Below are 24,285 nucleotides of genomic sequence, written 5' to 3' on the forward strand. Positions count from 1 at the left end.
CCAACGCATCAACAAATTGCGAACCAAAAAGCCAAGAGGCAACAAAGCACCTCAGTGACATCAAGGAGGCAAGCGCAAATAAGGGCTGGAAAGAAAATGATTTATCCCTGGGAGCCCTAGCTACATCTCATATCGCACAAGGGATTGACTATAACAGAACATCGAGGCCTGGGAGGAATACAGTCAATGCAGACAGGCCACCAACTTCCCCGTCAGAGGTGATAGAAATATCCTCATACCTGGGAAAGGAAGAGTGGGAAGATCTCCTTGCTGCATATTCCCAAGATAAGAGCAGAAGCGGAATGAGCGCTAATACACCGATTATGATAACTGATGGCTCACAGGAACAACCGGTGGAGGATGCAGGGGCGTCAGAGAGAGCTCAAAAACGATTCATAACTCCAGGAAATCAAGCAGAAACCACAAAACACACAAAACATGAAAGCACTTGGCCCAGCCTGCTTAAAACAATACAACTCCTGGTAGAAGCCCTTAACTATCAATCGGATAAAATGGACACTCAATTAAGGCTACTGGACACATTGGCTGTATTTGTGGTCGCCATTGACGGGTAGCTGGGCACGCTAAACACGCTTCTTCAAAACAAGCTTGATCAGTCGCAAGACGCAATTAGGACCAACAGAGGTGGATGTGGATGCGGCCCAATTATTGACAAACTGTCAACACTCCCAACAATACTGAGCGACCTGTGCACACAGCTTAAAAGGTCTGCTCAGTGCCAACAAACCAATCCCTGCAACAGCACTTTTGAAGAAGAAACAGAAATATTAAGGAACAAGGAATTGCTGGGAACTAACAAACAAGGAAACTCCAAAACAATAGCCCCCTTATCCAATATATCCAAAAGTATAATGGCCAGTGAAACTGGAACACCATACCCTCTACTTTCTGAAACCTTGGAAGAAGATAAAGCAGACACAAAAATGAACGCTAAACAAAGATGAGCAAAAAAACGTAAAGGCAGGAAACATAAAACACACTTGAACCGCGAAGGCTTTGTGCATCTCTTGCTACAGAACAAAGCACAGTCCAACCTGAGGGAGGCACTAGTACATCAGAGACTCCTGCAGAGGCAATAGCACTAACTCAAACCACCAACGGGAAGGGGTAAAAAACGAAGAACTTGGAAACACTTGGACATACTATGCATGAAGATTCAGAAGCCGGATCACAAGACTCAAGCGTCCAACCCTACGGGGCCAGCAAAGTAACTCTTGAATCCGATTTGAAACGGTCGCCAAAAAGCAGCAAGATGTCTGGTACTAATTTTCTGCAAATAACAAAGCAAGAACACACTCCAGGCAAAAGGCCTGGGAATAACCTAGAACCAAAAAACCTAGGGAAGGTCAAAGGGCCGACAGATAGTCAACTATCCACAATTACTCAAGGGATTCTGTCCGTACACATATGGGTGGATCAGATAGAAGAAGAACCAGCAACCACAATGACTACGGACTTCACGTGCCACCCCCCCTTGGCCCGGAGAGAACTACCAACTGGCTGAAACGCCTGCACCAAATCAGCACATATTTGGCCGAGCAACAAGAGACACTGTAGTCAATACTAACCAGGCCAAACCCACTGTAATACGATCAGCATAGGATAAGCCATCAAGCCAATCTAATAAAGAGAGTGGGACCAAAAACGAACAGAGAAATGTAACATGTGCCACATGGTTCAACCCGCATTACATCTCGCAAGGAAGGCACGACACACTTAATAGAGGCAACATCCTACAGTTGTTATCTCACATCCCCTCTCTGTTAAAAGTGAAAAGCTCTGACCTGGTATCTCTCGAATTTATAGATGATGATGGTACAGGCAGAGAAAAAATGAAAGCAACTTGGGTCACTATAGCAATCTCTCACAAAATACAAGCCGAAGCCCAGCCTTTCAAAAATTGGGGGATAACAATAAAACCATACACAAAGCCAAGATATCCCGAAATATTAATTCCGGTGGAAAAGGTGGTAGACCAGGTCATCGTAAAAAGCCCCAGAACTTCTGTTCTCAGAGGAGCAGCAGGGCCAGGTGGAACAAGCAATGACCAACATACCGGCATTACTCGATGGATCGGAGATGAAAAAACATTACCAACTGGATTGTCAGACTTAAGACGGATAGCCAGAACAATAAACAACAACAAATGACAAACCGGCCCAAAGTCAAGTGAGTGCAATCATGACCTATTACGAATATGCTCGTGGAACATTAACAGCCTAGCCTCTAAAATATCTGACTCCGAGTTTATGGACTATATTAGAACTTTCGACGTAGTGGCACTACAAGAGATAAGGCTTGCAGATCCCCAGCAGCTCCAGGGATACCTACGCTTCTTCACCGGTGCAAAAAGGACAGCCAAATACGGGCATCTACAAGGCGGCCTAGTAATTTATGTATCAGCCACAAGCACCCTCACTGTAAAGGAAGTTGGACCATCTTTTACAGCCTCGCTGGCAGTAAACTTTCATTTGGAGCAACTAAAAGCAGGTAATGCTGATACCGACTTTACTCTGATTAAGGCCTATGTTCACCCCAGAAAGAAAACAAAGACCTATGCAACTACATGGAGGAGTGCATAAGGGAAAGACCTACAACCAACGTCATGCTCACTGGGGACTTCAATCTCAACCTCATGGGCATCTCGCAAGATGATGAGATCCTAACTCAAAATTCAATTTGGGACATCCCACCACAAGGGAAGTCTCAAATATCCAAACAAACAAAACTAGGCAATCAGACTCTAGAAGAATTGGAACATTTCAACATCAGGGCTCTAAATGGAAGGTTTGCCGGAGACAACACCCCGGCCTCAACATTTCACTCAACAAGAGCAAGTAGTATATTAGATTTCACTACCATTATTTCAACACACATTCTCTTTTCGGATAGGTAAAAGCTCAGCTAGCGATCATTGTCCTCAAGAAATCACTCTCGAAATCGTGAAGCCCAAATTTGAGCTATCCAACGAACCAAAAGAGTCGGTCCATACCGTTAGCTTCAAAAAAATTAAATATTCAGCAGCAACTGATGAACCTCTAATTGAAAGGGCAAAACAGCATTTTGGGGCTCGCACTGGATCAAGCAAAATTGTTAAATGGGAACAATTCACAAAAACTATGTCTATCTACGCTACAAGACTCAAGCCACACGTAAAATCAAGCTATGGCAATTCGAGAAAATTTACTCGAGAGTATGAAGTAAAAATTAGAGGCACAAAAACATAAATTTACCGCAAGATGAGAGAACTTCAACAGAAATCCATGGATATAGTGAAGCACGACAACTTACGGAAACTAAAAGCAACATTGAAAAAACTAAAATGGGAAGCTAATAAATCCCTGGAGGACAACTTATGGGCAAGACTTCACTTTGATACCAAACGGAACGATGGGGCAAGATTCTGGAAAACCATAAACTCCTTCATAAGACCAACGCATAATGGGGTTTCATCCAATATCACAGAAGAAACATGGCCAAGTTATCTCAGAATCCACTTTAATCAGGCAACGGGAAACAACCTGGCGGTAATACCGGACCGCGAGATGGATACTTGTAAAAAATTCAATGTACAATCACCCAATAAGGGCATCAGCTTTCAAGAAGGTCAGAAATCGATTTTAAATGAAGATTTCCTGAACTTACAAAAGACTATCCAGCGCCAAATTAAGAAAGGAAGAAGTGAGGGAGCTCCAGGACCAAATGGAATCCCGCCTATCCTTTACAAACAAGAGGTGAAAGGTTGGGCAGAAGCTCTCGAACCCCTTTTTTTGGAGATAAGACATTTCAACATCCTGCCAAGCTCCTGGAAGGGTTCTATCATCTCTCCGATTTTTAAGGCAGGAGACAAGGCTTCCCCTCAAATTTATTGATTGGTGGCCTTAATTGATAATGAGGAAAAGTATTTTGCAGGCATCCTCCTGCAGGAACTGTTGGTATGGGCCACAGAGAAATCCATAATTCTGGTCAACCAGACAGGCTTTGCCAAATCAGTAGGCACAATGACCAATATTTTGCCCATGGGTATGCTCATAGATAAGGCGGAATCAAACAAAATGGCCATACATTTCTGTTTCATAGACTATAAGGCCGCCTTTGATCACATAAATTGGAACATTTTATGGTCTAAACTGAACCACTGGGGGATATCGAGACCTCTGCTGGATCTGCTGATCAACCTTCACACAGAGACCTGGGTACAGATAAAGGTGGGGGATGGATCAGTTCTGTCAAGGCGCATACAGACCAACAAGGGCCTCAAACAAGGCTGTGTCCTGGCCCCCACTCTCTTCAACCTGTTCTTAGGCGACCTTGTACCGATCCTAAACAGCTGCAACTCCCACGCTCTTAAACTAGGAGGGCTCCAACTACCCTGTCTTCTATATGCAGACGATATAGTCTTAATAAGCCACACAAAGGTAGGGCTTCAACATCTTCTGAATGCAACATACAGCTACTCAAAAGCAAACAAACTGACAATAAACCTGGAGAAAACTCAGTCGATGACCATCAGTAAGAACAAAAGAAAATCAATATTGTGGTTCTGGAACAAGACACGAATTGGAGACACGCCAATATACAAATATTTAGGAGTAAAGATTGACAACAGCGGGCAGTTTTCTACCCAGAGAACGAGCGTCAGAGGAAAAGGGCTCGCGTTGGCAATCTCTTTAAAAACACTAAACAGCAAACTCTCTGGACCCTCTCTTCTGCCCCTAGCACAAGTAATCCGTGCCAAACTTCTCCCAATAATTACCTACGGGAGCGAGGTACTTAGGGGCAAAGACGCTAAGATCCTTGATAATACAATTATAGCTGCCTACAGAATTATCTTTAGCCTGCCCAAGCGAACCTCACCAGCACAAATCAGGCTGGAATTTGGTATCCAACAACAGCTCCTGGCAAGACAGGGGATCTATATTTCAGCCTGGGACAAAGTGAGGAAATCCAAACACGGAACTATAAACAAGCACCTATGGACGGAGCTAGAGCAACATCCATCCTCACCAGTAGCCAAGTACCTTACGAGCAGCCTGGCAAACACGGGATTAAAGCAGCTTCGGGATACCCCAGTAAACCATACAACATTGAAAAATCTGGTCAGGAAATCCATCAAACAACTATCATGGGTTCAAGATAAGGCAGCCCTTTCAAAAAGAATGCACGGCTGGATGACCTTGAACTCTTACTCAACAAAAGCACCACCGAACTACTTTGGTGTGGGCTATGCCAAATCCGTTAAAATGTGTTTCTTAAAGTATAGGTTGGGCTTGCGACCCTGCACTCAAAAATTCCCACCCTGGCTAAAAGTCAAAGCAGGCTCCCTCTGTCGGTTATGCGGCCTAGCGCAAGAGGACATGCTGCACTTGATATGTTCCTGTGAGAAACTGATGGATGAACGGAAATATCTGCTGAAACACCACTTCAATCGACGAGGGATATGCACATGAATGAATGCAGTTCTTGCCTGTTTTTCATCCCAGGATCCCCAGCTGAACTGTAGTTTTGTGAAATGTATGAAGGCAGTGGAAAAGAAGATGCCTAAAAACTAATTTCTAAAGGTTTCGATATAGCTGACAAAACATAACATCATCCACCGTCATGGCTGACTTAAAGAGAAAATGAGATGCCGGGAAATCAACAATATTTTATAAAACAAAACTGAATCAAAACTTTAAAAGACTAATCCACCAGGATGAAATGTTGTGCTTAAATGAATTGAGGAACTGTGATTGTGTTTTACTGGTTTTAACAAACATGTAGTTTTAAAAAATCTTCTTTTATTCTGTTTTGTATTGCAATGGTTTTAAGTAACTATGCTAAATAAAATTACGTACTTACTTACTTACTTACTTACTTACTTACAGTGGCACAGATCAGAGTGGCAATGGATAGAGGAGGTACAACGCCCTTGTACTCCTTGATCTATCAGCCGCTTTTGATACCATGGATCACTCTCTCCCGCAGCAGCGGCTGGAGAGCTTGGGGGTCAGGGGAATGGCATTAGTCCTGCTGACCTCCTTTCTTAAGGAAAGGAGACTAACAGTATCAGTAGATGGGTGTTATTCAGAGCTGTGTACCCTCCTGTGCGGAGTGCCACAGGGCTCCTCCTGAAGCCATTCTCTCTTCAATGTCTATATCTCCGAACTTGCACCTCTGATCCGGGACTTTGCGTTTAGTCTGACGTCTAACGCCAACGACACCCGAGTAGTTGTGGCTGCCTACAAGAATCAAGCCTCTCCTGCTCCTGTTCCTGCCTCCGACGGCGATAATGGGCTTCATAATACGCCCTTGTTAATTCCCAGAGAAGCCCATTTTACCATCAAAACATGGGCTTCTATGGGAATTCACAAGGGCGTATTATCAAGCCCATTATCGCCGTTTTATCAGCAGTTTCCTGCCGATAAAACAGCGATAATTTCAACATCGGTCCTTGATATTATGCCCCCTAGTTATTCCAGAATTAGACCCCTGGTCGGGCTTACTGTGTTCTCAGCACCAAGACACCCCCAGGTATTTGTGCGCTTTATAAATCCCATTACCATAAACATTACAAGGTACAATCACTACCCATTTAAATTGTTTGTAAATCCTTGTGAAAATATTGATTCTTTGATTGGCATAGTCAAAATTCTCCCTATTCAATTTCTCTGCCTTTCTGCCTTCAACTTCAGTCTTCTGTTTTCCCTCTTCTTTCTACAACTCCAAAGCAGTTTTTTATTTCTTTATTCGTTTTTTTACAGTTCCTGTTCCAATTCTTTAATTTTATGCATTGTTTTTTCCAACTCTATTTCTGCAAGTTTAATGAGTGTTCGCATTAGTTTGAAGGAGCACTCGGTAGATTCATTCTGTCAACTTTTTATCAAATCATCATCCAGGTCACTGTGTTGACATTATTAAAATGTGTAGACCTATAAGAACTCATTTATGCTCAATATACTTTTGCAAAGTCATCATCTTCCACCACTAGTTGGCTTCGATTATTTGGGCATTTTCTAATTCTTTAAATGTTTTAATCAAAGTTCCTTGTTCCGCCATTTGTTTGTCATCTGCTTGATCATATGATATTCCTTTATCATTAAAAATCTTACTGCCCTTTGATCTTCTCTCATTCCTCTGTCTGCCATATTTGGGGACTCAATCTATGCATGTTCACTCCAAGTATATATGTTATTTAATAGATACTATTTTGAGACATTTTCTCCTCATATGTGCTGAAGATTAATATTTTCTCTCTTTAATTAAATTGCTTATTTCTTATAGCAATTTTGTCCCACTTTCAGATAATTTTCAGAACTGTTAATATTCATTGCAATCCTTCATTAGGAACCTATCGTAAAAAGGTTCATAATCAAGATATATGCCACATTTCATTAAGGTTGATAAATCTCTTTATCACAGAACCAGCAATGCAGCATTCATGGCATGAATCCCCATCTGGCAACAGTTTAGTTTAGTTTAGTTTATTTGTTTAGCACAGTTAATTAAAACCATTGCTGTGAAATATCCATATTAGCACAATTATCACATCAAGAAACAAATTTGAAGAAATACACTGTTATTTTAAGAAAATCTATACATTTAAAAACAATTTTAAAACTACCAGTGTTAAGTTACTATTGAAGTCCAAAAAGTGAAAAGATTAGAACAAGAGGTGCTAGACAAGGGGACGAAAAAAGTCAGTAATACGTTTTTGGGGGGGAGGGCAGGAAGCGTAGGAGCCGAGGAGGGTGAAAAGAAATTTGCCAAGAGTCTCACAAACTTTCCAACCCTGGCAAGCACTTGAATATCTGTGGAGGTAAAACACAGAGCTGTCGCCTCCCAGCATGACCTAGTGCCTCATTTTAAAAATAAAGATTTTAATAAATGCCTTCTGGGGCCATTCATAGCTGGGCAACAACACAGTAGGTGCGGTCATGATTCTTTGTGATATGAGCACAGTCTGCAGGCCCCCCTCCTTTGAAGGAGCCCATCTGTAGGAGGCCGTAGAGCACAGGCCTAGAAGGCCCATAGACAATGTGTTCTTCCGTACCACTGCATTCAGGTTTTCCAGTAGATAAAATTGTGGTACCCCAGGCTGGTATGAGACATTCAAGGAAGCAAGACAGTTGGTGTGTTTAAAGCCTGAAGGTCCATCCGATGGGAAATTAGTTTTGCCTGCTTATTGATGACTTTTTTCCACACTGAGTATGGAAACAGGAGTTTGCACCCTCCTACTCTCCCTTAGAGGCATCAGATGCAATGCTCAACCAGCCCTCGGGTTGGGGAACTCACACACTATTTGTCGCTTACCGTTTTGAGTCTTCCCTCCTATGGAAGAGGCACCAGCTTCAACTTCCTGTAACAGGGTTACTTTTTGCTGCCTCAAGACACTTCCAGTTGCTCGCTGAGTGCAGTGTAGCAGTTGCATGTCGAAATACAATGGACTCCTTACGTTTCTTCCTCAGAAAGGAGAAGTGGCACAACAATCTTTTTGAGACCATAATTGTCTTTATTTTCCTATTAGGTCTTCACCACAAAGTTCAAAGGTTGCAATTGACGGCCAATGCGTTTCAGCTTTTCACCTTCAATTGGACCATAAAGACCATAAATACAAACATCCTTTTAAAGTGACACAATGCAATGGTACTTTCAGTCTTTCTAAAAACAATTAAACTGTTTTAACTGAACACGAGATATTGGTCCATCTCCTGCCTCCATTATTTGATTCAATTTCACTTAATGTTTTCTTACTCTTTGTGTTTTCATTTTTATTTTGCAACTTAAGTTAATATTGTTTGTTTATTGTCATAAGTTATTAAAAACCATCACAATATTTTTACAATTAATACAAGATAAAAACGTTTTTTTAGCAGTATAATGCATCGCATTTCTAATTGATCCCAGCACATTATTTTGCAATTAATGTTGAATAATGGAAACCAAATTAAAATAAAATACTTTGATTTTAAAATTGATCAATTTGACATTACAGGAATAAAATAAAGCATTTTGCTTTTCAACATGTTGCTGTTGCATTTCCTTCAGTTGTGACAAATCACATTCAACTATTTGTTTAGACATAATTTCTCACACTGGAGCTACATCCTTCCAATTATGTTTGATTAATTTATTGTATGATTGTAAACACTTCAAAAGTTTGCAATTTAACTGAGGGTCTATAGAGTTCAGGCTCCTTATGATTGCTGTTCTGCAGGTAAGGATCCCCCTCTCATTAAATGAGCATTTTAGGAATATGAGACGTGCATTAGTTCGTATGGGCCATATGCAAACCAAATGCAGAAAATCCTCTTTGGGGCGCCACTTAACCTGCACATTTATGAGCCTTTGTATCTCCATGGAGGCTTGTCTGCTAAGGATGGCAGGTCTCCTAAGCGTATAGCCAGCAACTTTTTCTTGAGATGCGCCAGATAAGGTAAAACAAGGTATGCTGCCGCTTTTAAGGTGACATATGTTTGAATTGTAATACAGGAGTGTGATCTGCATGTATAAACTTTTTTCCTCGACTAGCGAATGGATTTTTCCTGCTTTGTTGAGCACTTGACAGAAAGTGGAATGCATCAAACTTAGATCCCATAAGTCAACTGTATTGGTTATTTCTAATGAAGATAACACATATTTGTTGAAGCTCGAGTTTGTATCATCAACCAGTGACTGCCGTAAAGCGCTGACTGGAGGGCTAGACTGGTCGTTTCACATTTTGTGCCAGGATTTGATTGTATGGTATCTTCTTGCTATGTTTTGCTGGATCAAGCCAAATTCCAATCAGATTTGAGCAGGTGAAGCAATATTAGGAAGACTAAAAACATTTTTTAAAATTTTGATTTGTAATCTATCCAGCATTTTAGAATGTTTACTATGCATCACCATACTTGCGTAAGTTAACGGGGGAAGCAATTTTGCTTTTATAACAGCGAGCAGTGGTTGAAAAGAGGGTCCATCCAGTTTTTTGACAAGTGCGCAGAAGACATATATTAAGGCAGTATTTTTACTAACCATATACTGCTGATGTGTCTGAAAGTTTAAGTTCTTGTCAAAATAGAAGCCTAGATATTATAAGTGCTGACTTCTTCTACGGTTGCATTACCCAGTTTGAATTTCAATGGAGAGTTAAGATTATTTCGCATTGACATGGTTTTTGTGATATTCATTTCCAATTTGTTGAGTTTTGTGAAAGCCACAGTATCCTTAATTAATCTTTGTAGTCCTGACGTAAATAATTAATTTACTCTCTTAATTTCTATGCAGGTAAGTACTTAATCAATGATAACTCAATCAGAATGAAAAAAAACAGAGTCCGTGGTGTTAGAGTTTCTAAGGGTTTTATTCCTCATAAAGGAATCAGGATATCATGTTCTGACCACCACAGGGGTGTCAGAAGGGATAGAGCGCTGAATTTTTATTGACAATACATAGCTTATATACTTGATTTATACCATAAGAGTCAATGTAAGAGGCGTAACAGCTGAGAGAAGACAAGATAACAGTATACACGTGGTACTAGTACATCATCAAGAGGCGTAAACTAGGCGTGAACTAGGCGTAAACGAGAGGTGTGTGCTAGAAACGTCACTGATAGGTGACGCAAGTGGGTGGCACCAAGGGGTGGTGCTAACAGAATGTTGCAATGTCAGCAGAAATCGGAAGCTTGGATGCGCGCGCAGCTGCATGACGTGTGATTGACGGGGTGCAGGAGACTTGACATTTACACTGACGGAAAGAGACAGAAGTCTGGCATGTCAGATCAACTTGTACTTCTATCATATCTGATATCTGATGTTTAGGAACTATACTATCTGGGCGGAAAGGTCTCTAGGGCAGAAGCTATTCTACGCTAACTGTGGATGCGTGTATAAGCGCCTGAGTGTCTACATGTGAAGCGTGGGGCACGGGGCCTTCCATGGAAGCATGGCAACAGAGGCTATGATTTACTTGCGTTAAGACAGGTCGGCCCTTTGGCTCTGCAGCTGGAGAGGATGTTTACAGGATCTAGTAGGCAGGAATGTATTCTCGGGGAGCGGAACAGATAACTCGAAGGTTATAGTCAGTCTTGGCAGAAAGCAGGCTTGAGCTGAGCGCGAGGGGCCGCGCTGAAAGTAGGACAGAGTTCACGAGTACAGAGGTAGCCTGGGCAGAGTCAGGAGCCACAAAAGAGGTTCAGATGGCAGGAATTCAGGGCCTACTCTTGCTAGAGCAGGAAAAATACGAAAAGTGTACTACAAAAAGACGGTGGCATAGCATACTTAGGAACGGACTATATAATCCATTCATGGTGGATCTGAAAGAGGACAAGTTAACGGTGGACGCAAATGTATTTGCGTCTTCATAGCTGGCACAGGAGGGAAGTTACATGCACTTTAAGCTGGTACATGGAGTCGGTGGGGTACGCGCTAGGGAACACAACATGGCCAAAATTTAATTTTCCTCATTCCCTCCTTGTTCCCTACGGACCCTTCATGAAATATCGATCCTCATGAATCGATCAGTCTGTTCTTGTAACATCATTTGTTCTTCTTTCTTTCGGTTACGTTTTGAGTGGAAACTGGAATGTTCAATACAAGAGGTGGCACACAGTCCACAAATCGCTGGCCCACACTGCAGGCACAGGCAGCAACTGAATACTAGGACTAGGCCAATGCCTAGGAAGGATAGGATCTTCCATCCCCAAGCTGTTAACGTTGTCCAGAACCAACCGGACCAAGTCCAGGTGCCTGGATTCTGATGTATCTGATTTGCAATTTTATGAAGACGGGTGATAGCTTGATATACAGATGGTGCATTTTGTGGAATGAAAACACAGCAGCTTGACCCGATGACCTTACAGGCTCCACCTCTATCTGCCAAGATGACGTCAATTACAAGACGATTCTGAAGGACAACAACCCGCATAGCGGACTGCTCTTCTGTTAAGTTACCTAAGGCGGAGGTAGTTTCATTTACTACGGCTTCAAGTGTTCTAGTTAATCTGCGTATTAATTTACTATTCTGAACAGGTCCTAAAAAGAAAAAGAATCCTTTATTAAAGTCAGTGTACTGTTCCCATGCCGTTTCTGTGTAGTCGACAAGTGGGACATCTCTTCTGGGTCTATTCTTTACTAGGTTGCTATTTCTATGGTAATCAGGAGGAGCTAGAAAAACAGGTGGCAGAAGGAATGCAATGTAACAGGTACCATCCCAATCTGGAGGTAGACGAATGTATGCGGTATGACCACAAACAAAGTAAGAATGACTGATAGCTTTGAAAGATGATTTTCCATCATCACTGAATTCGACCACAGTAGAGCATTTACTATGACCTAAATGTACGGAACCTTTCTTCTTCATACATAATTCACCAGTGACTGGCAGTACTGACATAATAGGTAGAACGGGTGTGGCTTCGGATTCGACAGTAAGAATCATAAGGCTAATTGTATAATTACCTAATCCATATACTTCATTTTCTAGATCAGTTCCTATTCTAGTGGGGAGTCCCTCCTTATCCGGGTAACAGACGTCTAGTAGGACCAAGTTCAGGTTTCCCCAAACCCAACCCCCATCGAAAACAGCAATGTCGGGATCTAAAGAATTAATTATCTTAAACCATGCTCCACAGGAGCCATTGTGAGAGAACGGGTACGGAAAGAGAGGCAGGGCTCCCTTGTAATTCTGGTAGGGAGGGAGTCGGCCACATATCCAGCAATTTGTAGCATTGTTAGTTTGATGAGAATGATGTAACATACTAATGAATGTATTGTTGCGCAGCGCGAGTCTGTAGGAAAGCTCATGAGGAGGTAACTCACTAAAAGTGTGTTCAGCAGAGACATTGTAAGCAGATTGTTCACGCTTGAAAATAGGATAGTAGATAGGTAATAAGATGCTAGCAATAATAATTAAAACACTGAGAATAAACATTATTATTAGTGTCACTATGCAGTGACTACGAAGTGATTTGCAATATGTACGTTTCTTTGCTTCTCTCTCTCTATCTCGATCTAGGGGATACATGTCAGAAACTATTTAACCGATTCACCTAGGGGAGGACTTAAACAATTAAACTGTCTGACTTGCTAGATCGCAATTTCATACGATATTGTTCTTGAGGAGTTTTTTCTCGTTTGGCTTCGGTAAAGTCTTTGGTAACACAGTCTTTGGTGGGGGTGGGTGTGTCTTGTTCCGGTTTCAGTCCTGGGAATGTTTTGATATGGCTTAGGTGGACCCACCCCTTTCTGCCTTCCAATTTGACTGCGGTCTTCGTGGTAAGAAGAACGGTCTTCGGAGACTTCCAGCGGGGCTCCAACGGACTTTTTCTGTCGAAGTTGCGGACGAGGACAATATCCCCGGGACGGACGTCATGCGGCTTCACATCAGTGTTGTCAGGGAAAGCTGCGGCAACCTGTGAACGACATGATTGGAGTGCAGACATCAAGGAGGCAAGGTAATCTGTCAACATATTAGAATCAACATCAGTAATCTTTTTAGGAATGGGCGTCCCCCACATATTCGGTGGTCTGCCAAAGACCACCTCGTACGGGGATAGCCCTGATCTCGAATGGGCGACCATTCTCATATAGAATAGTGCCACTGGCAGGGCGACTATCCAGTCGACCCCTTTTTCCTGACATATTTTGGCAAGGCGGATCTTTAATGTCTGGTTATGCCTCTCAACAAGGCCTGCGGCTTCTGGATGTCGGACACAATGGAACTTCCACTGGTATCCCAGTAACAAGGAAACTTGCTTCATTAATTCGGATGAGAATGGCTGACCGTTATCTGAGTACACGACACGAGGCATGCCGTATCGTGGGAAGAATTCACGAACCAACTGTTTGGCAGTGGTCGGAGCAGTGTAATCTGGGACTGGGTATGCTTCGGTCCAGCGGGACAGAGCACAGACAACTACGAGAACATATTTAAATCCTCGACAACGGTCCATCTGGATATAATCCATCTGGAGGACTTCAAAAGGGTGATCGGGAGGATGAAATCCACCTTGCTCTACAGGGACGCTTTTACCTGGATTGAACTGACAACAGATCATGCAAGTACGCACTTTCTGTTTTGCGGCTGCTCGTAAGTGTTTATTGTTCCAGAGATTTTGCAAACTGTCTAGCATTGCCTTTTCTCCTAGATGTGCAGGACTATGTGCTGTATTTATCATGACTTGAACCATAGAGTCAGGGAGAAACCATGTAGATTTTCCCTTCGTCATCCAACCTTGATCTGTCTGGATCCCTCCTAGTTCGATCCATTTCTTTATTTCGTCTGCAGTAGCATGTGTCTGAATGTCAATAACATCTAGTGTGGGATCTCTGACTGTCATACAGTTTGTCGGATCTGTTGTCTTTGTCGTGTCAGTTGTCTGAGTGTGAGTCAGTGCTGTATGTTTTGCTGTCTGATCTGCCAGGTCGTTACCCTGGGAAACAGAATCTGTGACTTTAGTATGTGCTTTACACTTCATGACGGATATGGCTGAAGGCAGATGTATTGCTTCTAACAGTGCTTGAATGAGAGGACCATGCTGTATCTTTGTACCATGAGAGGTCAGAAAACCTCTTTCTTGCCAGAGCATGCCGAAGTCGTGTACGACTCCGAACGCATAACGGGAATCAGTGTATATGTTAACATTTCTGTTCTTGGCTAGAATACAGGCTCGGGTCAGAGCGATGAGCTCTGCCGATTGAGCAGACAGTGTATCAATACGATGTGTTTCTTTAACTTCAGTTTCAGTGGTCACGGCATACGCGGCCACTAACTCTCCTGTACTTGTTCTCATGCATGAACCATCCACATAAAGTGTCAGGTCTGGATTTGTCAATGGAACATCTGTTAAATCTCGTCGGGGCTTTGTTACTGCATTAATGATCTCTATACAATCATGTGGAGCTGGATCTGTCATAACTGTAGGTAACAATGTCGCTGGGTTCAAGATACTGCAGCGTCTGATTTCTATGTGTGGCTGGAATAATGTCAACTCGTAACCTGTCAGTCGTGCTATAGTCAAGTGTTGAGTCTGGGTTCTGTTTAACAGAACCTCTACAGAATGTGGAACTTGTACTGTTAACTGATGACCTAAAACAATTGAGTCGCTTTGTCTGATTGCTAACGCTGTTGCTGCTACTGACTTTAAGCACGCAGGGAGTGCCTGGGCTACTGAATCCAATGTACTTGAAAAATAAGCACAAGGCTTATGTGAACCTGCTTGATCTTGAGTGAGGACAGACAATGCTGTACCGTCACGTTCTGTAACAAAAAGTGTAAACGGTTTGCTGTAACATGGTGTCGCTAAAACTGGTGCTTGGCATAAAGCTTTCTTTAATTCCTCAAAGGCTTGTGTGTGTTCCTGAGTCCAAGGGAGGACAGTCGAAGTCGCTGCCTCCTGTGTCGTTAACTGAATGAGTGGTTTAGCTAGAAATGCATATTGAGGAATCCATTGTCTGCAGTACGAGGTGAGGCCTATGAAGGCCCGCACTTCCTTTTGTGTCTGGGGTCGAGGCATGTTTACAATTAACTGAATGCGATCGGGAGTGAGCTGTCTCCCCACTTTGGACAGCAAGTGACCCAAGTACACAACTTGCTGAACACAGAATTGTAGCTTCGAAGGAGACACCTTGTGTCCCTTGTCGGCCAGGAAATGCAAAACTGTTAGTGATGCTTGTTCACATTCGGGCTCACTTCGTGCGGTGATCAGTAGATCATCGACGTACTGCAGTAAAGCGGTATTAACTGGCATTTGAATACAATCTAGTTGTCTTTTCAGTGCTTGACTATAGATGCTGGGGCTTTCTGTAAATCCTTGAGGTGCGCGGGAAAATTTGAAACTTCGTCCATTTAAACTGAATCCGAAGAGATATTGGCTCTCCGGGTCAATAGGTACACTGAAGAAAGCGTTCTTGAGATCTATTACAGTAAAGAACGTTGCTTCTGAGTCAATAGCAGTCAATAGGGAGGAGATATCGGGGACCACAGGATACTGTGGTACAATGCATTTGTTCAGTTCTCGAAGGTCAATCACCAGCCGATATACTGGCGGTGCATTGCGGTCTGTACGTTTAAGAATTGGAATGATGGGTGAATTACAGATATTGGAGTCGGTCTCTACGACCACTCCCTGGGCAATAAGCTCTTCAATAATTTTCAGTAAAGCCACTACAGCATCGGGTGGTAACTTGTATTGTCTGATTCTGGGTAAAACAACTCCTGTCTTGAGTGTAACACGATATGGAGTGATATGCATACAACCTACATCAGCTGGGCCTTTTGCCCATAAGTGATCTGGTACATTTTTCAATCTGACATCAAAGTCACGTAACACATAATGACCCTTGAAATCCCGTAGAAAGAGTCTGACTCCTTCCGGGGAACAGCATATGATAGCTCCTAGAGCCTTCAGTGTTTTAATTCCTAACAGATTTTCGGGACATGATTTCGTAAGTAACAAATCTGTAACTCGAGATAATGGACCCACAGCTAGTGGTACTGGTTCCGATACTTCATTTACAATAGGCTGTCCTGAAAAACCAAGGGAAACATTCTGTGAGCCTGAGAGGGGTGCCCCTGGGACTTCATTGTGACTTATAGTAGTGCGACTTGCCCCTGTGTCAATTAAAAACTTTCTGTCTTTTCCTAATACGTGACTGTGTACATAAGGACCTTCTTGATCTACAGGAATTTCAATAAGAGGCAAATCACTTTCCCTCCCTAGGCTGTTTCATGTATATCGCTGATAATCTGGATATGCCGACTGGGCATACTGGTACATCTGTTGTGAGACTTGCCGAGTTGCGGCAGCGGGCTGTGTCTGAGCATGCTGTGGCTGCGGTACTGCTACTGTCTGTACTGTATGGGACTGATCATGCATAGGCTGTGTATTCTGCATTGGCTGTTCGTTCTGTGAGGTCTGTTGATGACCCTGTTCATGTCTAGGCGGACGCGGTCTTTCTTTAGTTTTACCTGTCTCGATGTTATGTTTCAGGACTGGACATTCATGTACGTAGTGACCTGGCTGCTTGCAATAATTACATGTCCCTTTAACGGGAGCGGCAGAATGATTTGTCTGGGCCCCACCTTTTCTATGACCGTCGGCTGGAATCGTCTGAGCTACTAACATTTTCATTTTCGTGTCTTTCATACGTTTCTGTTCCTGATCTTGTTCTTCCCTAATTCGGTTCTGGTGATATTGTAACATTTGTAACATCTGGGATGGCGTATTTGCCTGCCAAGTACTTTCAACTTTGTACACTCTATTTTTGACTAATGGTAGGGCATTCTCGACTAATTTTGTTACAAAAAGGTGTGGATATGACTCGCTACTAGTTTTTAGACCACTATTGATAATGAAACATTTCTCGAATCTTGAATAAAAGTCACTAGTATCTTCATCTTGTTTCTGTTTACAGGACGAGATTGCGTCCCAATCTTCCTTTCTTGTTGTCAATAATCTTGGCAAAACCTGTACTATTAAACCCGGTAATGCTTTAGTCTTGTCCCCAAGGCCTACCCCTGGGACTCGTTTGCTTTCTTCGTCTTCTATTTCTGCCCATGCTATCTTTGACTCTCCCACCTCCCAATCCTTTTCCTTTAATTTCTCGTAAATGCCCGTGGGCAACAGTACTTTTAACATTTTCATAATATCATCATACGTGTAATCTCCCATCAGTAACATGTCTTTAAGCTCTCTGTGAAAACCTGCAGGGTCTTTATCATGGCACGGAACTAATTTCTTCATTTCTAACAGTTCTAACTTAGTCAGTGGTGTGTGAACATACACACGCTTCAAGCGTTGGTCCTCACCCATAACTGGATGTACTTCTCGTAAGGGATTCTGACTTTCAATGCCACCACCGCATTGCATGTGGTACGTTTTTCTTTCTGGAGGCGGGGCGGGAACATATTCAGAGCTCAGGAAGGTGTAATACTTACGTCGTTGTTCTAGAATTATTTGTATTAATTTGGTACTGAAACCTCTCCATCTATCCATGAGTAGTGCTTCTAATGTTTCGTGTAAGGGACCTGGATCAGAATGATGGTTTCTGAACTTGATGAGGAGGTGCTGAATCATATATTCACCTGCTATTTTCTGCTCTTCCGGGGAAAGGTTCAAGAATGTCTGCACTAACGTGTCATCATTATACATGTCTGGGTTCTCGGCCCATAACACAGCTGACCGGGCTAATTCCTGTTCATCCATAGAATTGAGTACATGGTACCCCATTCGGTCTCGAAGCCTTTTATCAGTTTCCTGGAACTGATGTTCAGAAGAATTCGGATTTGTTAACTCAGAGAGAAAGACTCTCTTGCTTTCTGGACGGACACCCTTCCTAAGGTAGGCTCCCCTACCTACATATGCTATAGTATCTGTAGATTTTCCTGATGCTTCATGTTCATCTTCCTCCTCGGAGGAAGTTTTATCATTGTCTTCCTGGTGTGCAGTCAATACTGCCTTTCTAATTTTCTGGGACATACTGGCTATGCAAGCCCCCTTATCATGCCTTGCGTCTGCTATATTTTGACCCCACTTGTTTAATGCGTCTAATTCACTTTGATCTGTCCCGGGCCTGTCTCGTTCTCTTATTACACAATTTATGAAAAATCGTAATATCTGTGCTTGAACGTCAACTTTCTGTTTATGCATGGCAGCTTTGACACTGTCGGGGTCTTTCCCTGTCAGTATGAACTTATATAGTCTGTCGAGAATTTCCTGCATTCCTACATAGCATAGCAAGTTATCGGTGGCAGATCTTAATCGTAGTGATGCCAATATCATTAAATCGTCTTTTCCGGGTACTGGATCATATCTGCAAACTGACATCTTATCTTTGAATGCGTCAAGCCGGGATGAGTAGGGAGACTGGAAAGGATTCTGTGTGTCCCTTAAATGCAATCTGTGTGTCGGTGGCGGGGTCTGAAGACCCGCAGTCGCACCTCCTGAGGCGGATGCTTGAGCATTATCTCTCCGCGGAGTCTGGATCTGAGTCTGAATTTGTCGTTTAGTAAGATCAGGTAGGACTGGTTTCGGTAGGTCTGTCTTAAGTACGGGAAGTGGCGGAGCTGGCGGAACAGAGGAGGTCTGTCGTGGTACCGGCGGGACATTATCTGGGGGCGCAGTGCCACCCCCATCCCTGTCAGTAGGCAGGGCACGAACAGGCAGATTGGTATAAGCTGGTGCTACATCCTCTAGATATGAATTCAGGAATATGTCTTTAGTAGTTTTATGCATTACTTTAGTTGGAACTAATGGTGTCGGTAAGTTTTTCGGTATCTCTGATTCAGTTTCAGATGTGCCATCTGCTGCAAGATACATACCGTTTACAAGATTATTTCGGGCACGGTCTATTTGTTCTGTTTTTACTCGGATCCCTTCAGTAACTAATTCGTTTTCTTGGTCTTTATCTGATTCTTTAAGTCTGTCTTCTCTACGGAGTGCTTTGTCAGCACGCTTACGTGATTCCTTACGCCAAAATTCTATGGCGTCCTTCTGGGATTGTCTAGCTTTCTTTTTCCATAATGCTTCTTCTACCCTCATGATGCACTCGGCATCCCACGTTCCAGTGACAGGCCATCTGTGTCTTTCGTCTAGGTGCTTGGTATAATCGGCCCATAAATCTAGATATAATATGGCATCTATGCCATGTTTCTGATACATAAAATTGCCTGGAGTGTCCCTAGGGGGGATAGGAATTTCTTCCTCCAGTAACCCTTTCCTAGTTCCTATCTGTTTTAACTTGTTGAAGAACGGCATCTTGCTTACTTATTACTGAACGCTAGATCTTTATTCCTTAATACGAGTTACAGCTAGTTGATACAAGAAACACAATAATACACAATTTTAAACAGTCGCATTCATACCACAACATTAATCACATAAAAACATTGAAGACATAGATGACTACCCCCCTATACTGGATGTACTGCTCAACAGTACGGATACACTGGTGTAACAGTGCAGAAATTCGGAATACTTGATATACTGCTAAACAGTACAGATACACTGCCTAAAAACAGTGCAGACCGGACTTGCGTACCCAAACCCGTCTAGATACGACCCAGCAATGGTACTCACCGGGAAGCACGGAAAGCAGAAGGCCTCGGAAAACTCGACTGGACTCGACTCGGAACTTCGGAAAACTTCGGAAAACTTCGGAAAACTGGTGGGCCTCTTCACACCTCGGACCTTGCTTCTTTCGGCTGGGCTCTGGTCGGGATCCTCCGCACTCCTCACCGCCTCGTCTGGGCACTGATCGCAGTCTTCGTCACCTCCGTGGGTCAGAGGGAGATGCAGGAAATCCTGCCAGTACACGTGTGTTCCGTCTAACTGATGGCAGGGGACAGAGTTTGCAACGCACCAACCGGCGCGTGAGGTGGGGGAGGGGTCCCTGTTCGGGCGCCAAAATGACGTAAATAATTAATTTACTCTCTTAATTTCTATGCAGGTAAGTACTTAATCAATGATAACTCAATCAGAATGAAAAAAAACAGAGTCCGTGGTGTTAGAGTTTCTAAGGGTTTTATTCCTCATAAAGGAATCAGGATATCATGTTCTGACCACCACAGGGGTGTCAGAAGGGATAGAGCGCTGAATTTTTATTGACAATACATAGCTTATATACTTGATTTATACCATAAGAGTCAATGTAAGAGGCGTAACAGCTGAGAGAAGACAAGATAACAGTATACACGTGGTACTAGTACATCATCAAGAGGCGTAAACTAGGCGTGAACTAGGCGTAAACTAGAGGTGTGTGCTAGAAACGTCACTGATAGGTGACGCAAGTGGGTGGCACCAAGGGGTGGTGCTAACAGAATGTTGCAATGTCAGCAGAAATCGGAAGCTTGGATGCGCGCGCAGCTGCATGACGTGTGATTGACGGGGTGCAGGGGACTTGACATTTACACTGACGGAAAGAGACAGAAGTCTGGCATGTCAGATCAACTTGTACTTCTATCATATCTGATATCTGATGTTTAGGAACTATACTATCTGGGCGGAAAGGTCTCTAGGGCAGAAGCTATTCTACGCTAACTGTGGATGCGTGTATAAGCGCCTGAGTGTCTACATGTGAAGCGTGGGGCACGGGGCCTTCCATGGAAGCATGGCAACAGAGGCTATGATTTACTTGCGTTAAGACAGGTCGGCCCTTTGGCTCTGCAGCTGGAGAGGATGTTTACAGGATCTAGTAGGCAGGAATGTATTCTCGGGGAGCGGAACAGATAACTCGAAGGTTATAGTCAGTCTTGGCAGAAAGCAGGCTTGAGCTGAGCGCGAGGGGCCGCGCTGAAAGTAGGACAGAGTTCACGAGTACAGAGGTAGCCTGGGCAGAGTCAGGAGCCACAAAAGAGGTTCAGATGGCAGGAATTCAGGGCCTACTCTTGCTAGAGCAGGAAAAATACGAAAAGTGTACTACAAAAAGACGGTGGCATAGCATACTTAGGAACGGACTATATAATCCATTCATGGTGGATCTGAAAGAGGACAAGTTAACGGTGGACGCAAATGTATTTGCGTCTTCATAGCTGGCACAGGAGGGAAGTTACATGCACTTTAAGCTGGTACATGGAGTCGGTGGGGTACGCGCTAGGGAACACAACATGGCCAAAATTTAATTTTCCTCAGTCCCACCACAGTATGACTCAGCAGCACAATATCATCAGCGTATGACAGATGAGATATTGTTAGTGGACCTAGTCTCGGAGAATGTGAGTGTACTAAATCCGGGGGGGATAAATCAGCCGTAAAGAGAATAATTAGGAGTAGTGCTAGCACACTCCCCTGCTTAAGACCCTTTGCAGTTGTTATTTTTCCAGATATTCTTGTACCATCTGCCACATTGATTTGAATCCATGTATCAGTATATAGCATTTGAATCGCTCTCAAGGTTTTTTCTTGAATGTCCCATTGTCTTAATTTTGCCCATAAGAGGGGTCGGTCCACCCGATCAAAAGCTGCTTTCAGATCGATAAAGCAGAGTTGCAGTTTTTTCTTTAGACTTTTGCATTTCTCCGCAATTGTTGCTCCTGTTAACCTGTTAATTTTGGTTCTGTACTCTTTCTGAAAGCCTGTCTGTTGGACTGGAATACAATTCTTGGTATTAGATCATTCGATGAAGTCTTCCAGTATTAATGTAGCATAGTGGTTCGCTTCTGAGTCAATAAGCCCTATCAATCTTTAATTCACCGGTTTTGTTCTGTTAGATTGGGTACATTATTGATCCCCTCCAACTGTCTGGGACCATGCCCGTATTTTCCACTTCTTTAAAGAGAGCTGATATTGGGTTAGGCCAATATTTTGGATCTCATTTGTGTATTTCTTGCGGAATACCATTTGGGGCTGGGGAACTGTCACTTCTACAACCTTTAATCACTTTTTCCAGTCTTGATTGCGTACCAACTGCATGGTCTGAGAAAATTAAGTACTCAAGATGAGACAGTGTTTCAGTACTATTTATTATACGTGTTTCAATGGCTTTTCTGGTTTTATTGGATTGTAGATGCTCTTCATTAGAAAATACTTTTGTCAAATAAGCTGCCCAATCTTTTTACGTGACATTTGATGAGGTTGTTACTTTTACTTCCGAGCCTATGCCATTTATAATATTCAAAAAAGGCTTTGGCATTTGATCGTTTATAGTTGTAGAGTAGCTTAATTCAAAACTTCTGTCATTTTTTCCTTCTCCTGCCAGACATGTTTCTTATATTCCTTCTTCAATTGTTTTAGTTTTTCCCATTTACTTTAATTCTCTGGTTTTCTGGGATAATGGACGAACGTTGTTCTTGAACACTCTTGATGTTAAATTAGGAGTTTGTTTTGTCAATTGAGTCACAAATTTAGACCAGACTTTTAGTGCCGTTGGTAATGACGCTATACTGGCCTCCATAAGCTTTTTCGCTTTATCTGCAAGTTTTGGAAGTAGGCGAGATGACCATTTCAGCCGTTTTTGAGTTATTTCTTCACTTCCTTCACCGATTATTGGTGCTAGCTGATGTCTGTCTGGGTTTACATTTATGACTATTTGCTGGATTGCGTGGTTGCTGTCTGTGGAACATTTTATTTTAAAAGTGTTTAGTTGTTGCAGTAATGATAAAGAGAGAATAGTGTAGTCAATTATTGACCCTGACATCGGTCTGTAATATGTAAAATTTGAAGGATTATGATCCCGTGTTTTCTATTGATTACTCTATATTCAAGAGTGGTGACCAGTTCTTTACCCACTTTCTTGGCTTTTCTCCATGGATGGTTTGCTTTGTGATTTACTGACCAAATTTCAGTTTCAGCTGCTAGCTGGTCATCGTCGTCTGTTGTATATATGAGGTGTGTTTTAAAGTCGCCTGTTATCAATATTTCCAAGGTTGGGGTGTTGTATCTTACTTCGGCTAGCTCATGTATTAACTTTTTGAATGTTACTGATTTTTCTTGTGCGTTTGGATGGGCATAAATATTATACAGGATTAAGGACCATGTCCAATAATCTCTGCCAAAATTGAGTTTAATTATCTATATGTTTGTAATGGTCGCCAACAGCTGTTCTGAATCTACCTTGAGGACGTTTGATATGTAGACTGATAGCCCAGCTTTAGGCCTTCTAAATCGACTCAATCTTTCAACATCCACCTGATGTAATGGATAACCCAGCAGTTGGTATGAACCTGACAGCCAAGGCTCTTGCTGTGCTATTATATCATATGTAGCCCAGGTTTCTAGTAGTGTACTGTCTGCGAGTTTGGATTTTGCGCCTGCAATGTTCCAGGAATATATATTTTGCGTAGCGGATTTCGAGGCACATGTTGTTTCAAAGATTGTTCTTTGGGTTTTTGAATTTTGTAATGCTGATGGTAACCTGTGCCTTTGGCTCTGGCTTCTTTTCATTAGTAGACCTAGATCAATCAATCAATCAATCAATCAATCAATCAGTGACACTTATAAAGCGCGCTACATACCCGTAGGGTCTCAAGGCGCTGGGGGGGGGGGGGGGGGGGGGGGTGTCGCTACTGCTCGAACAGCCAGGTCTTCAGCTTCTTCCTGAAGGAGAGGTGGTCTTGGGTCAGGCGCAGGTCGGTTGGGAGGGAGTTCCAGGTCTTGGCGGCCAAGTAGGAGAAGGACCTTCCTCCTGTAGTCGCTCTTCGGATGCGGGGTACGGCGGCGAGGGCGTGGTTGGCTGATCGGAGGTGGCGTTTGGGAGCGTAGAAGTTGACTCGGCTGTTGAGGTAGCTCGGGCCTTGGTCGTGTAGGGCTTTGTGTGCGTGGGTGAGGAGGCGGAAGGTGATTCTTTTGTTGACGGGGAGCCAGTG

The sequence above is a fragment of the Lissotriton vulgaris genome, chromosome 1_1, assembly GCF_964263255.1.
Source record: "Lissotriton vulgaris chromosome 1_1, aLisVul1.2, whole genome shotgun sequence".
Classification (NCBI taxonomy): Eukaryota; Metazoa; Chordata; class Amphibia; order Caudata; family Salamandridae; genus Lissotriton; species Lissotriton vulgaris.